The 14,654-nt window shown below is 31.8% G+C and overlaps 2 protein-coding genes across 7 annotated transcripts in view; one reads left to right on the top strand and one right to left on the bottom strand.

Moving 5' to 3' along the window:
* LOC146528604 (protein croquemort-like) overlaps positions 1–14,654 on the bottom strand; it is a 57,589-nt gene that overhangs the window by 11,055 nt on the left and 31,880 nt on the right. Inside the window, exon 1 of one of the 6 annotated variants that reach the window (XM_085202981.1) lies at positions 9,276–9,347. The exons of 1 other annotated variant lie outside the window; for it this stretch is intronic. The gene's annotated coding sequence lies outside the window, so the exon portion shown is untranslated. Of the gene's footprint in view, positions 1–330; positions 536–589; positions 753–1,117; positions 1,329–9,275; positions 9,348–14,654 lie in introns of those variants that run through there. 4 more of the 6 variants (XM_085202975.1, XM_085202976.1, XM_085202977.1 and 1 more) reach the window with 4 other exon arrangements.
* Positions 11,468–14,654, top strand: part of LOC146528605 (protein peste-like) — a 33,716-nt gene continuing 30,529 nt past the window's right edge. The window contains exon 1 of the mRNA XM_085202982.1: positions 11,468–11,685. The gene's annotated coding sequence lies outside the window, so the exon portion shown is untranslated. The remainder of the gene's footprint in view (positions 11,686–14,654) is intronic.

The raw sequence follows: 14,654 nt of genomic DNA, 5'->3' as shown, positions 1-14,654 counted from the left end.
TGGGAGGTACGATGCCACAGACACACACATACACTTGCTTGTTTCGAAAATTCGAAAATTTTATAAAATAAATTCGATAGTGAGAATTATGTTTATATTTGTGGCGTTAACTTCCGTCACTAAACACATAACCCGCCCCAGGAAAAAGGGAGAACGGAGTGTCTTAACGCTAGGGTCCCCAGGTCCTACCCAGCTACGTGCGGGGTATAGTGTAAAGTTAAAAAAAGTTTGTATTTATTTTACATTATTTTTTTTGAATTAGTAAGACTACGTTACTCAAAAAAATTGATATGGATCATATGTTTTTTTCTGATAAGACTAACAACTAACCTCAACACAATTTTACCTTCTTTGTGTTAATCTTTATTTTTTACGTCATCAAACGTTTTGAAATGGTTGACCGGAACTTCTTTCTGTCACACTCACATATTAAAAGTAAAAAATACTAATAATAGTGGTATTATTTGTTGATGGGTTTGTTTGCTATTAATTATTATCTCGCGAATTATACTCGTACACGTGTCGTAAGTGGAACCGGGCATCGTAGTTCATACTAAATTTCTATAGGGAAACTTATTAAGTTACTTACGATAATTATGAACATGTAAATCATCACCGTTAGATCAATTAAATAATTAATCGTGGAAATAAGATCGAATTAATATTGTTGATTTCTCACGCAATGAATTTAATAACAGAAATTAAAAGAATTTATTACAAATTATTTTATGACTTATTATTAAATAATTGTATAATACCGAAATATTTGTGCACCGTATTTGCACAGTTGGAATATAATATGACTGACTGGCGCGTCAGTTCTATGTTTATATATATATTTGGAGGTATTTATATATACATATATTTACAATTTATAAACGTTTTTACTTTAGAATAATTACTCTTTAAAATGAGGGTAAGTAAGAAAAATTGATTTATTTTATATTTACCGCGACTGTCAAGAAATTATTAATAACAAAAAAATGGTAGTTTTTTTTTCAATGGAATTAAAGAATATATTTCTAAAATGATCTTGACATTTGCTTATTTTCCTTAGCATTTTTTTTGTAATAAATATATTTTTATGAGTTATTTGTAATAAAATGGTTTTCCATACCTTATAAGTATTATATTATTATTTACGAATGTTTTTTCTGAGCGATACACAATTTTTTTTATATCACACAACACTTTTAGCTTCACCTTAGTATATAATCATTATTTTATTCAATTTTGTAAAATATTTTTAAAAAAATAACGAATTCCATTATTCTTCAGTGAACTTGACCAGGCACGTCCTAGTCAAAACCGCACATAATACTCACGGGCTTATCTACAGTTGACAGTAAGGCTATATTCATACTATAATAGATCTTTGTGATAATAATAAAATTATAGCGATATATATATATATGTTTTTATGTTAATTTTTTGTTGTTATTTTCTAAATAAATAAAATAAATAAAATGCTATAATAGTGCTAGTTGTATGACTTGTTGTCGACTTATTATTATAATATTATTAGATTATTTTCATCAATAAATAGTCGGGGGAAAGGACAGAGCAATCAGAAAGAGTTGAAATTGAATCATTGGTACCATTAAGTAATATTTATTTTATTAGTAAGATTTTTGAATTGCTAAATTATTTTTCCTTGTATTTTCGGCCTTACGACACGAAAATTATCAGATAGCGAATATTTTCCCGATTACTAACAACACTTTTTTATCGATGGATATTAGATATGTTTTTATTTCTTGTATTACTTATGACACACATATTCTGAGGAATTTGTAAGTGCATAATAATGCAGGATTTATATTAAAAACTAAACTAAATGTTAATTTTCTAATGTTAGGTAGTATTGAAGTAGACTATATGATAAAAAAAATAATTAATTAAAATTTATCATAATATAAAGAAGTTGTTTAAGACAATTTAAAAATCATTAATAAGATAAGGGCCCAAATATATTTAAAAAATCTTTTGTTTTTAAAGGTTAAATTCTGTATTGTTAGGCTCATTCGCTCCATTATTTCTATAAACATCTTATCTTTATAGGTGCGGTGTAGCGTGAAACGTAATAAAATATACTTAAATGAAAAAAAACGGTCAAGTGCGAGTCGGACACGTCCATCAAGGTTCCGTACAATTTCAGTATTGTAAGTCTAAAGCAAGTACAACTTAAGAGTTTAAACATTGATAAACTTAAGGTCTGGTATGCACTCATTTCATACAATTTTGTATGTAATATAAAAATAAATTTCCATTTCACGGATAGTTTCTTTTATTTGTAATGCAAGTTCTTACTTCGTTTAATTTCATAGCTATAAGTTACGCGGCGAATTTCAAACAAAATGTAACAAAAACAATTCATTAATGCTCGTATATTTTGATTGCGTTAATTTCAAGTTTAATTTTTTCTTTGCTTCGCGGGACAATAGACCTACTTATTAGGTATTAATTGCAGATTGATATCTCCACTCGATCTCATCTCAAAAAGGAAGCCCTTTCTTTTTTTTCCTTTTGAAGTACGGAACCCTAATTAATGAATAAATGCCTTTTTCTACGCATTATATAATGTATTTGAATTTATAAACTATATGAGCCCAAATTCTAAGTTTGCCAAAGTTTTATTGTCACCTAAAGTGCAGATTTCAAGTTGATACAATTATTAGGTATAATTTTGTCAAATTAAATTTTTCATAATTTATTACATAGTTACAAATCAGCTTCAGAAAAAAAAGTTTCAAGTTTATTTATTGAGACATTTCACACTATGTGTCTATTTCAAGTATGTTTCGGAACTATCTTTATTTATCGTTGAGTAAAAGCAATAAATAATCCTACGATAACCGATAAAAGGTTACTCTTGTGATAACATATTAAAATGTGCGCCTTGGCTTATGATAGAATTGATATTTACATAATTTCTTTAAGCGTAGGTAAGTACCTACTTTACTGATTACTTAATTAGTAACATGGAGGGGGTTTTTGGAGGGGATAAAGTGTAATATAGAATGTAACTGGCACTGTCTCCAAAAATAAAGAATTTTGAAGAATGTGTAAATATAGGCCAGACTGTAAAACGTGTGGTTGTGGCTTTAATTCCCACTCGAGGAGGTGAAATATTTACTTAAATTTATATTTCCATTTCTTCGCTCTGGTGTCGAGGCAAAGCGCGGCGTTGAGTTCCGCCACTCAATTCACTTCCCTCTGCCTACCTTGCTGTGTGATACAGCGACGAAGCTGATTTGATTTGATTTTGATATAAGCATCAATATTTTTTTTACAATTTAGTTTTTATTTAAGTTTGTGTGTTGTGTGTTTTATTTATTTTAGTTATATATACTTTAATTATTCATTTATAAGAAATTCATTATAATAAAATCGTTCTGTTATAGATTTCGAAGCATTTATTTTATGTTTATTATTACGAGCCTTTCACTGCATCACATTTATTTGGACCCTACGTAGTAATACTATACATAATATAATGTCTCTTTAAACGCTAAACGTTTTTAATATAATATTTTAAATAAGTTATTTTTATCATTCACAATTCACTATGTTAATTATGTGTAATTGCCATGCATGTACTTTATATTTATTTTAATTATATTTTTATTAAATATATTTAAATATTTTTACTTTATTAAATATAATTATATAAATAGTTTCAAGAAGATATAATAGTTAATGACTTGTAATTACGCTAAAGATCTTCAAGGTTATAGTAATGCAATTTCTATACTTAGATACGCTAAGGATCCGTCTAAGCTACAATTTAATTGCAAGTGAATACTAGAGTACTATTAAGCCGCCATCGTTTGTATATTGTAATAATATATATATATATATATATATATATATATATATATATATATATATATATATATATATATATATATTAATTTCAATGCTGTCAGGCTATCTGTCCAAATTGTTATTTAAATTTTAAATTATTATAGGCCAGACCTTTATTATACTATTTACGATTTTATGTCTCTAAACAAGTCTGTAAACGGGTTAGTCTTTTATAAATTTACATTACATCTACATGATATCGATTCACCATTTATTTTATTTAGCAAGAGCACATGATAAAGATATCAAAACAAAATTTTATAATATCTATAAAAAAAATGATATCAAATTGCCTAAATGTGATATCAAATATAACTTGAAATGGTTTGCCGCGGGCCTACCTCAATAGTAAATATGTAATATAATATTAACCAGAGACAGAGACGAGACGTCGCGTCGCGTCGCGTAATCATTGTAATTCGCGACGCGGCGTTTAGTTCCGACGCATTTTCAATGTCTCAAATTTAAGCGAAAAGTTAATAGAGTGTTTTGTAGGTAAGATCTATCTCCTACCTTAGTATAGGTATGGGAAAAAAGACAGAAGCTGTTTTACTAATTATTTCCATATCCTTCCATAATAGTTTTCAATTCACACTTCAGAATACAACATCGAAACTACTAATGAGTAGTCACTCACACTACTGTCTCTGTCTATGTTTCATGGTGCAGACAGATTATATTTGAATGTTTTAAATGTAAAACATTTTACCAATTTCATTTTCTCGCCTGACAAATTGAGTTGACTGCGCGGCGTTGAGTCCCGCCACTCAACAAGCAATGTCTCAAATCGAAAAGCCAAGCGGAGGTTCCTTCTCCTTACACTTACAAAATGTTGTAGCTAATATGTAAATTATTTATACTTAGATAATAATAATGACACTACCACGACTCGAGTCTTTTGATAATTTTTATATTAAAACAATATTAAATATAAATAAAACAATTATAAGAAATCATGTGAGGTATAGTAATTAATTTTTCCAATCAATTTAGTTAACAATATTATCTCTTAATTTGTTATAATAATATGAATACTAGCTTTCAGCTCGCAGTTTTGTCCGCGTGATTTTCGATTTTCTCATGAGAAATGTTCTTGATGAGAAAAAGTTACATACATGAATCACGCTTAGAAGGATGATCTTACGAAACCGCACAGTAATGGAGCACGTATGCACATGGTGTGGATAGTATTTGAGGTTATGACAGGTTGCAGGTGAAACAGTTCCCCAGAACATTCCCCATGATACATAGAGAACGCACATCGAGGAGATATTTCTACGCAAAGCCAAAATCTCAAGCCTTTAACAGATCATTGAATCCGAAACGATTCGAAAGGAACAACTCTCCGTTAACTAAACTGAGAATATAAAAAATAGAAATATAATTCATCAGGGAAAATTAAACAGAGAACTTCATAGAAATGATGAACAAATATCGCCGGATGTTAACGATAACTTTCGAGATTTATACACAGTTTTTATCTTTAAGTTAAGCTTTGAACCCAAAATTGTTGCATTTGGACGGGCCAAGTGATAATTGTTTAATATTTAGTATTGCTATCTTTATATATTATTTATTTAATATTTTATTGCACCAATTTAATTAAAAAAAAACAAATATAAGAAAAACAGACGAAAAATATAGGGTACAGGCGGCTTCATCACCAGAGGTGATCTCTTCTAGGGTTGCCTAGAATTACCATTAAAAAGATCAATACAATTTGTTATGTTGATATAATAAACATATATTATGTTTAGAAGATTTTATTGTGTTTGTATACAGAAGCTTTGTAAAAACCTTTTCATAGAGAAAAGAAGAATAAGTAGAAAAAAAATTAAATCTAATCCCTCCTCGCAATCTTCAGAAAAATGGTTTTGACAGACGGACAGACAGATAGACAACGAAAGGTTGCAAGGATATGTAACATTATCTATTTATGGTATCTACATGTGGTCTTCATTCAACTTGACATGTCGAAGTCATGAGAACTTGCACTTTTATTATTTCTTTTACCTCAACCGAAAAATCATGAAATAAATCAATTACCCACTTCTTATCTCCACCCTTTATAAATAAGCTGTTAACCTATAGTTATCAAATTTATTATTTTCTTGCAGTGCATAATTAATTTATATATTTATCGAAAGTAATGTGTGTCAAAAGTCACGAGTGTGTTATCAAACGAAAATTAATTTTTATTTTCGCACAATTGAATATTATAATTTATATGCTAATTATTATTTATATATGATAGCATGAATAATAGATTTACATGGGTGTGCTTTATTCTGCTTGACCAAACTAACTGTTCCAGAAATTTGGAGTTTCATTTTATAAACGGAATAAATAAGAAAATAAACTTTAAAAATAAAATGTCGGTGACTTCAGCTGTAAGTTCAATGCTGACTTGGGGAAATAAATTATGTTGGAAGACGAAGAGCGGCATGAGTTCCGCCCGGTGGTGCTTTGACTCCAGCTTCTCTCTGCCTACACTACTAGCAATCAAAGCTGAGCTGCTGCTCCACACTGAGGATTGAAGTGTTAAATATTTTCATTTCCTCGCTCTGGTACGTATATTGTTAGTAACGTAGGTACATAGTTACTTCTACATCCTCTATATCTTTTTGAACACCCTATGTTTACTCTGTCATTGTAAAAAACTTTTACGTCAGAACTTTAAAACATTATTCTATTTACATTTTCGCATTAACGTCTCGTTTTATGCGTCAATTAATTTAAGTGGTCCTCGATATTTGATCTCTAACTTTTTGTTAATTTGGTGAATTAATTGACCAATTGACGATTCATTATTACAAAATTAGGCATCTTGTAAAGAAAAAATAATGTAAAATTATATACATATATTATCATAAAAGTTACATCTAGGCCGTCTGGTCGTTGAGGCCGCCGTAGTGCAAGGGCACAAAGGTGTATCTGTAACGCGTCGGTTGCGGGTTCGATCCCAACTCGAAGAAATTGTTTATTATGTCATTTCGTCACTTCGGCGGAAAATGGGAAACGGAGTGTTTTAACATTATGTTCCCTCTGCCTACTCTGCTGAGTGGGGGATACAGCGTGAAGCTGATTTAAAGCAACATTGACTCCCACCCATATCGTGTGCCTTTCAAACTATGCGACATATTCTAATGTGGTTTCCACTAATAGATAGTTATTCAAGAGGAAATTTTAGTAAGTAAGTTATATTTTCTTTATTCAAATTTATAGGTTACATACATATCTTCTATATATATAAAATCGAAAGGTCACTCACTCATCACGAAATCTCAGAAATTACATGTGCTAGGAATCTTAAATTTTACATAGGAGTTACTTATAGGACGTAGGTGCTCGCTAAGACGCGAATTTGCAATATTCAACTTCTAAGGGTTTGTTTTTGGGGTTGAAAGTTTGTATGAAACTTCGTTACTAATGACATTTGTCTTTGTCATTCGTTACTAAATGCTAGGAGTCTCAAATTTTGCATGAACGTCATTTATAGGACGTAGGTACACAGGGAGACAGAAATTAGTAATAACGTAGTTTGATTTATTTATATATACTTATCAAAAATACATTTTAAATTAATCAAATCCTATTGACCTTATTTTTTACTTTAATCTTAACACTTTGGGAGCATAGCTGATAAAATATAATAAAGTAATTTTAGATAACATTGCACATTTTTATGAAAAAAATATTTCTTTTGGCCATCGTGGCGCATCGGCACATCGTCACTGTATACATTTTTTACGACAGTTGTGGGTTCGATTCCCGTTTGGGTGAAATCTGTCTAGCTCTCTCAAATATACATTTTATTTATAAAATATTTTTTCTACAGCCTATGATAGTTAATATTAACTACTAATCAAGTAGGTACATTAGGAAATTCACGGCCTGTGCTAGGATAGCTTTACAATATCAAAATATTTGTACCTACCTTATAAACTTTGTCTGCAAACATTTAGGCAAACATCTAAAATCGATTTAGAGGTAGAAATTCTCGTAAGAATATAGTATAATAGTCCGTAAGCTAGCAAGCTAGTTATGCAACTTTCAGAAATTATTCTACACAAATCAGTACATTAGGTTTTGTTTGTATGAAGTATTTGTTTGTATGATTTTTTAATATTACTTCTGGAAAAGAGTTAGTCTTATCTTAAGCTGTTATATAATATGAAAGGCCTATTATTGACCTATTATGAGAAAAAAATTGACGAGCGCAGACGCAAGAGTCATGCTGTATTTACCAAATTTCTTCAGGAATCTGTCTTTTCAAAATCAACTACGTGGATCGAGTTACGTACCAGTATATATTTATACTTTTTTATTTTATTTACGTTTATCTATTTACTACATTATTCGATTTACTGTTTCATTTTTATTCAACACAAACAATTAAAATAAAAAAATCAATTTTTAAAATATTTTTTATTTAAATCGATTTTTGCAAAAATCTTTTGCTTTTGCTGAGAGGAGCCGGCAAGAAACTCAACAGTTACTCTTTTTTTCAATATTAAGGAAACAATTTCATTGTTTAATGCACGAGACAGTAACTGAAATTTTTCGAAAATTGGAACTCGGAACGTAGTGTCTTAACACTATGTGATTCCTTGTTATATGTGGCGTAAAGCAAAAAAAAACATTCAATGCTGAATATTAGACCTTACTATGTACTATGACTAATCTAAAAAAGTAATTCATAAATTCCATAACATACCATAACCATTTCTCGAGGGATTTATGTATACTATAGCGATCGCATCGCGTGTAGACGTTACGTCAGATACGTTCATTTAATTGATCGATTTTTAATATTTTGTTGTCTCGTCCACAAAATTTTAATAGCAAAAGAACAGCATTTTAATAATGTACTACTTTCATTTCATGAAGTTGCAACTTCCATACATAACTTAGGATTTCTCTTAAAAGTGAGAGAGAGAGAGAGAGAGAGAGAGAGAGAGTGTTTATTTTTATAAAATGGTTCTGGCTTCATTTGTAGATTCTAAAGTATCAAATATTTTTTTTGGCTGGACAAATTATGATAAGGTTCCACCAAATAAATTTATTTAAAATGTGATGAAAACCCAGAGTTAAGACACTTCGTTGCCCACGCACCGCCGAGCTTATTAACGTATACTTATTTCAAAGTTAAAATATAATTTTAATTTCATTATAAAAACCATTGCAATAGACATGTAAACATTTGTAAAATTAACTTCTTTTGGTGGCAAGTGGTATAATATTAGTATGAACTTCTTACACAATATAAAAACAATATGTGCTTATGAAATACTTTTAAGCCGGCGTACATTACAAAAACTATATGATTCACACAATAGGTGTAAAAAGTTCTTATTATATAGAATTTTAATTTATTATCTATAAAATTAGAAAAAGTTTCGACATACCGTGATTTCTATAGCAGGACAAACTATCGTACCAACGCTCGCTATGAAGTACGTAATGCTTCTAAATGATAACGGATGGCCGGACCAGACTTACCCTTGCGATACTTAGCACAATAAAAATTTTAAAATAATCTTTTGTTTTTCGGCATAAGAATTTAAGAAAAAAAAAAACATTCTCAAATAATACTTATAACATGTCTACGAAAATGGTAATATCTAGGTGTGATATCATTTTAAACGAATATATTTAAAAGAAATGAGAAAGAAACAAGAATGAATCAATGGAAATCGTTATTTTTTTTTTACTTCACACTATACCTGTGTTCTTGCACGGCATCGAAATAACGTGGGACCTAGTGTTAAGACATTCCATATCTCATTAAGAGACGTCCGTTTCCCGCTTTCAGTTGAATTTGCAAGGCAATGCGTGTTGAGAGGTTATTAATGGATTCTCGATGGCTTTTCGTCGTTGAGTATCACATAATTAAACCTGATGTTAAGTTATCACCGCCCACGAATCCGTGCAACACCAGAGGAGCTACAGGTGCATTGCCTTACACAAAGTATTGGCTTACGGTATACCACAGGGCAATATCCCATAGGCACATAGCAGGGTAGGCAGAGGGAATCTAGTGTTAAGATACTCCGTTCTCCACTTTCTGCCGAATTCTGGAGGCATTGCATGTTGAGTGGCATAGCTCAACGCTGCACTTTGCCTCGACGCCAGAGCGAAGAAATGGAAATATAAATTTAAAAAAATATTTCATCTCCTCGAGTGGGGACCTCGAACCCGCCACGAGGAGGTTTAACAGATACAATTTGATTATAAATATTATAATTTATAATATTAAAACTTTCATATTTTTTTCTAATACTATATATACCTTTTAATATTGTACAGCACATTATAATTACTGTAAATTTGCTCTGTATGATGAACTAGGAGGATAAATGTTTATTGATTCTTAGCTTAGTTTAGTTTATACTTTATTGCACACAAACAATAGAAAAAGAATAATACTAGTAATAAAATAAAATAGTATTCCAGTACTTTCTTACAAACATTGATAGACTAATTTAAATATGCCAATAAATATTAAAGGAAGAAGCCTTTTAAGTTAACAAAAAAAAAAACTAGCAACGCCATCTATATATCTAATCTAGTAATATTTAAATACGGAAGTAATACTCATATCCTTGAAAAGATGTCGCTTTGTATAATATTTACAGGATAAAATGGAGAATGGAATAATTTCTCACTCAAACTTCTATGTTATATCTTTCCTTCCGCTTCCGCTCTAATTCCCTTGAGCGGGAATCGATCCCACATTATACGCATCGTGGCTCTAGTTAGACCTCCCACTCCACCACGATGACCTTTATGTATGTAGATGGTATGTGAGTTGCCACTAAATAACTAGAAATATAAAAATACAAGTTCCTTCCAAGGGCGAAGTCCTATAGAATAATTCTATTTCCGATTATTTAGTTGACATTGTGTTTTGGCACTGATAGAATATTTTTAATTATATATTTTATTTTATAATTTATATGAAGGATAACCGTCTAACTTATCACGAGAATTTTAACCTTTACACTTAGCGCAACCTAACGCCGCACTTTGCCTCGACACCAGAGCGAAGAAATGGAAATATAAATTTAGATAACTATTTCATACCTCGAGTGGGGATCGAACCCACAGCCGTTGCGTTACTGTCACATACTTGTGCCCCTGGGCCACGACCGCCTCAACGAGATCACGTTCATGAGATGATGTTTTTAATCAAATACATCTTTTTAATCGAAATGTTGCAGAATAAATAGGTATGTTAGTTTGTAATTCATATTCTTTGCCGCGAGTGGGGATCGAACCTCAACACTTCAATTGCCTCCGTTCCCCATTAAGACACTTCCGTTCCCCACTTTTCGCCGAATCCTTGAGGAATTGTGTGCCCCAAAAAATTCATCGGAAAGTGGGGAACGGTAGTGTCTTAATATCAACGGAGTGTCTCAACACTACGTTCCGATGTGCGGTATACACATAAAGTAAAAAACAATTAACTAAAAATGTAGATAGTGGAAAACAGAGTGCCTTAGCACTAGATTGTCTACGCATATCGTGCGCCAAAATCGTGAAAAAAAATGTATAGATACCACGTGTTATAATTTTGATTACTTATCACTTGCCGGACATCAGACAGATTAGTTGCGTGCCCGTCCTCTATGCAGTGGGACGTATAATCGAAACGTCGTTTAAAGTATTAATTATGTATAATAAACGATAGTTTGTGTATTAAAATATAAAGTTTAAAAGTTTCATAGTGACCTCTTCTATTTGATTTGTTTTTATATTGTATGAGTTTAATAAGTCGTTATCTAGTTCTGTTTTTGTATATTTATATATTGTAAGGTAAGATCATTTTATTTCTTTAATAATCAAAGTGCTTTTATGCAATTTTGGAAAAACTAAACAAGTACTCGTAGAGTTTATTACATACACGAGTACATATGTACTTTATGTACCTAATATTTTTTTATCTACCTAATTGGCAGAAAGATTTCCATGGCAAGTTATATGTATAGTGTTCCTAAAAAATATGAAAAGTAGACAGGTTTTTTTTTTCATATTTTCTATATATAGATATTTACATAGGTGTTGGGTTTCATATTCATATTCTGTGTTAACATTGTAACTTCGATTTGACCCCAAAATGATTTTTAAGTAAACAGCTGATATAATTATTTTCGTTGATTGGTTTAAGATAAAATAAACATTATCATGAAAAATATTCTGAGGCCGTTATGGCGCACGTTGCACAAACTATGTGACTAGAACCGCGGCAGCTCTGGGTTCGTTTCCCGCTCTAAATTACGGTACACACAGTAGTAGAGTGCCATGATATCCATGAGGTGAGGATGATATTTAAGTCTGTGACGTGCTGTGCGGTTAGAAAATTCGGCGGCTAGAGAACACATATCCAGAAGAAAAGCCTTTCACAGATCTTTGGGTCCCCAATAATTCGAACAACTACGTTGCATGCAAACAAATGTTTTGAGCTTATACTCGGGTTCTAGCGAGAAGAATGCAAGTGAGTTCCGAAAGGCTGTTGTGGGAGGCCCAAGGAGGCTTTAGACCTGGAAGAGGGTGTATGGAGCAGATCTTTACCCTCCGCATGAACACGGAAAAATTTTTGGGCTGTTAACCAAAAAGTTTTCTGTGCTTTTGTGGACCTGGAAAAGGCATTTGAAAGAGTTCTAAGAGCGAAATTATGGAAGATACTACCCCAGTACAATGTGAACGGACTCTTGCTGCAGGCTGTAAAGTCTCTTTACAGAGATCACTCAGCCTGCGAAGAAGATATCCTCGGCGAAGAATATTGACGTATATAGGTGAAAATTCTTGTTCACCTTATTAGATTCCAAATCTTCTTCAAAATCTTCAATCTTCGTAATGTTTCGTAATGATTCAAAATCTTCGTAATGTTGCCCATATCAGGCTAATCTACTATGATAAGTTATGCAAACTAGATCTGATCTACGAATAATAATTAATTGGCTATTGTGGTGTTTGCGTTGAATTGCGGTATAAGTAATAATGGCTAATGACCTTTGAGCCCGCTGTAAGCGGAGCATTTTAGTATTCCCTGTATATCCCCAGACCATGATATAGTAAGACGACGAAGCCGATCGCATGAAAACATCATAATCATATATCTACCCGTTTTTAGCTTCACGCTGTTTCCTATTATGTGCAGGCAAAGAGGACCTGGAAACCGATACCTCTGTTTCCCATTTTCCGCCGAATTCTGGAAGCATAGCGTGTGGAGTGGTGGAACTCAACGCCGCGCTTTGTCTCGTTACCAGATCGAAGAAATGGAAATTTTAGATATTTCATATCCTCTCGTATTAATCGAACTAACTAACTTACAAGAAGTAGAAATTTTTCTGGTTCATCACACTTAACAGTGAATTGAATAAATATATAAATATAATAAATAGTCAAATCATATTCCTAGATGTTTAATATGACTTTCGATACAAATATTACAGTTTTACACAGACTGCTTTTCTCATAAATATTAGTATACACTCTTATGGAAATCGGTATTAACGGAAAAATGATATTATTAGGCGCCGAAGTCATTAATTGGGTTTATCTAGGTTCAAAGTTAATTTTCTTAAGGGTCAGCCCATATACGCAGCGGCCAAGAGAGTTTCAGCGAGATAATTATTACGACCAACTTTTACGACGTCAAGGAAGGATGTTACCATCCTACCTTACCAAAATCAGCCTACCTTGAGAGACTCCGATACTTAAAATTTCTTTGTTACTTATGACACTATCTACAACGTTTAGTTAGAACTCAGCGTTCAGTTACGTAGCTTCGAAAGATATCATTTACTATGCATTTATTATACATATATATAAGACTATGTATAATTGTCTATGTTTCAATAATTTTATTATTTTCATTTAATTCAGACCAATTTTAAATTTGAATTGATGAAATATTACTATTTTACGTAAATGCAAATTCAACTTATATAATCTCATTTGACATTGAAAATAATTATTTGAAGAGCAATTGTTTTTTGTGCAAAATATAATGATGTTCTTAATTTAAATTAATGTATCTACGAAAAGTTTTTGAGGAAAATATATAAATAGAAAATTTTGTTTTTATTATAACACTATCGGCCTGCTCGCGGCTTCGCCTGCGTGAACTACGTTATTATTAATTTCAGTCTCCATGAGTACCTACGTCCTATAAGTGATGTCCATGCAAAATTTGAGACTCCTAGCTTTTGTAGTAACGAAGTTTCATACAAACTTTCAACCCCAAAAACAACCCCTTAGAAGTTGAATATTGTAAATTCCCGTCTTAGCGAGCACCTACGTCCTTATGCAAAAAGTGTAAGTGACTCTTATGCAAAATTTGAGATTCCTAGCACATGTAGTTTCTGAGATTTCGTGATGAGTGAGTGACCTTTCGATTTTATATATATAGATAACATTATAATTATGTATGTCGAATTATACGAAAAGATTTTTGTTAATATGTAAGCATTTAAAGATCACTCTGTCTCTACCTTGGGTTTTTATTTATGTCATCCAACCATTCATTATCCACTTTCAGTTCATTATTATATTCGGCCAGTCCTGGCGTAGGGGCACAAAGTGTGACTGTAAAACCGACTGGTTGCGTCCTCGATCCCCACTCGAGGAAGTTAAATATTTATTTCCATTTCTTCGCTCTGGTGTCGAGACAGGCGCGGCGTTGAGTTCTGCCCCTCAATACGCAACGCCCCCAGAATTCAGAATTATTCAGATTAGGAAAGCCACCAAGCCATAGTGGAACAGCGTCCTATTGAATACGT

Source organism: Heliconius melpomene, chromosome 19, assembly GCF_056956725.1.
Source record: "Heliconius melpomene rosina isolate 202511_hmr_F chromosome 19, ASM5695672v1, whole genome shotgun sequence".
NCBI lineage: Eukaryota > Metazoa > Arthropoda > Insecta > Lepidoptera > Nymphalidae > Heliconius > Heliconius melpomene.
The sequence above is the reverse complement of the archived record's forward strand: the minus strand, read 5'-3'. Positions and strand labels throughout refer to the sequence as shown.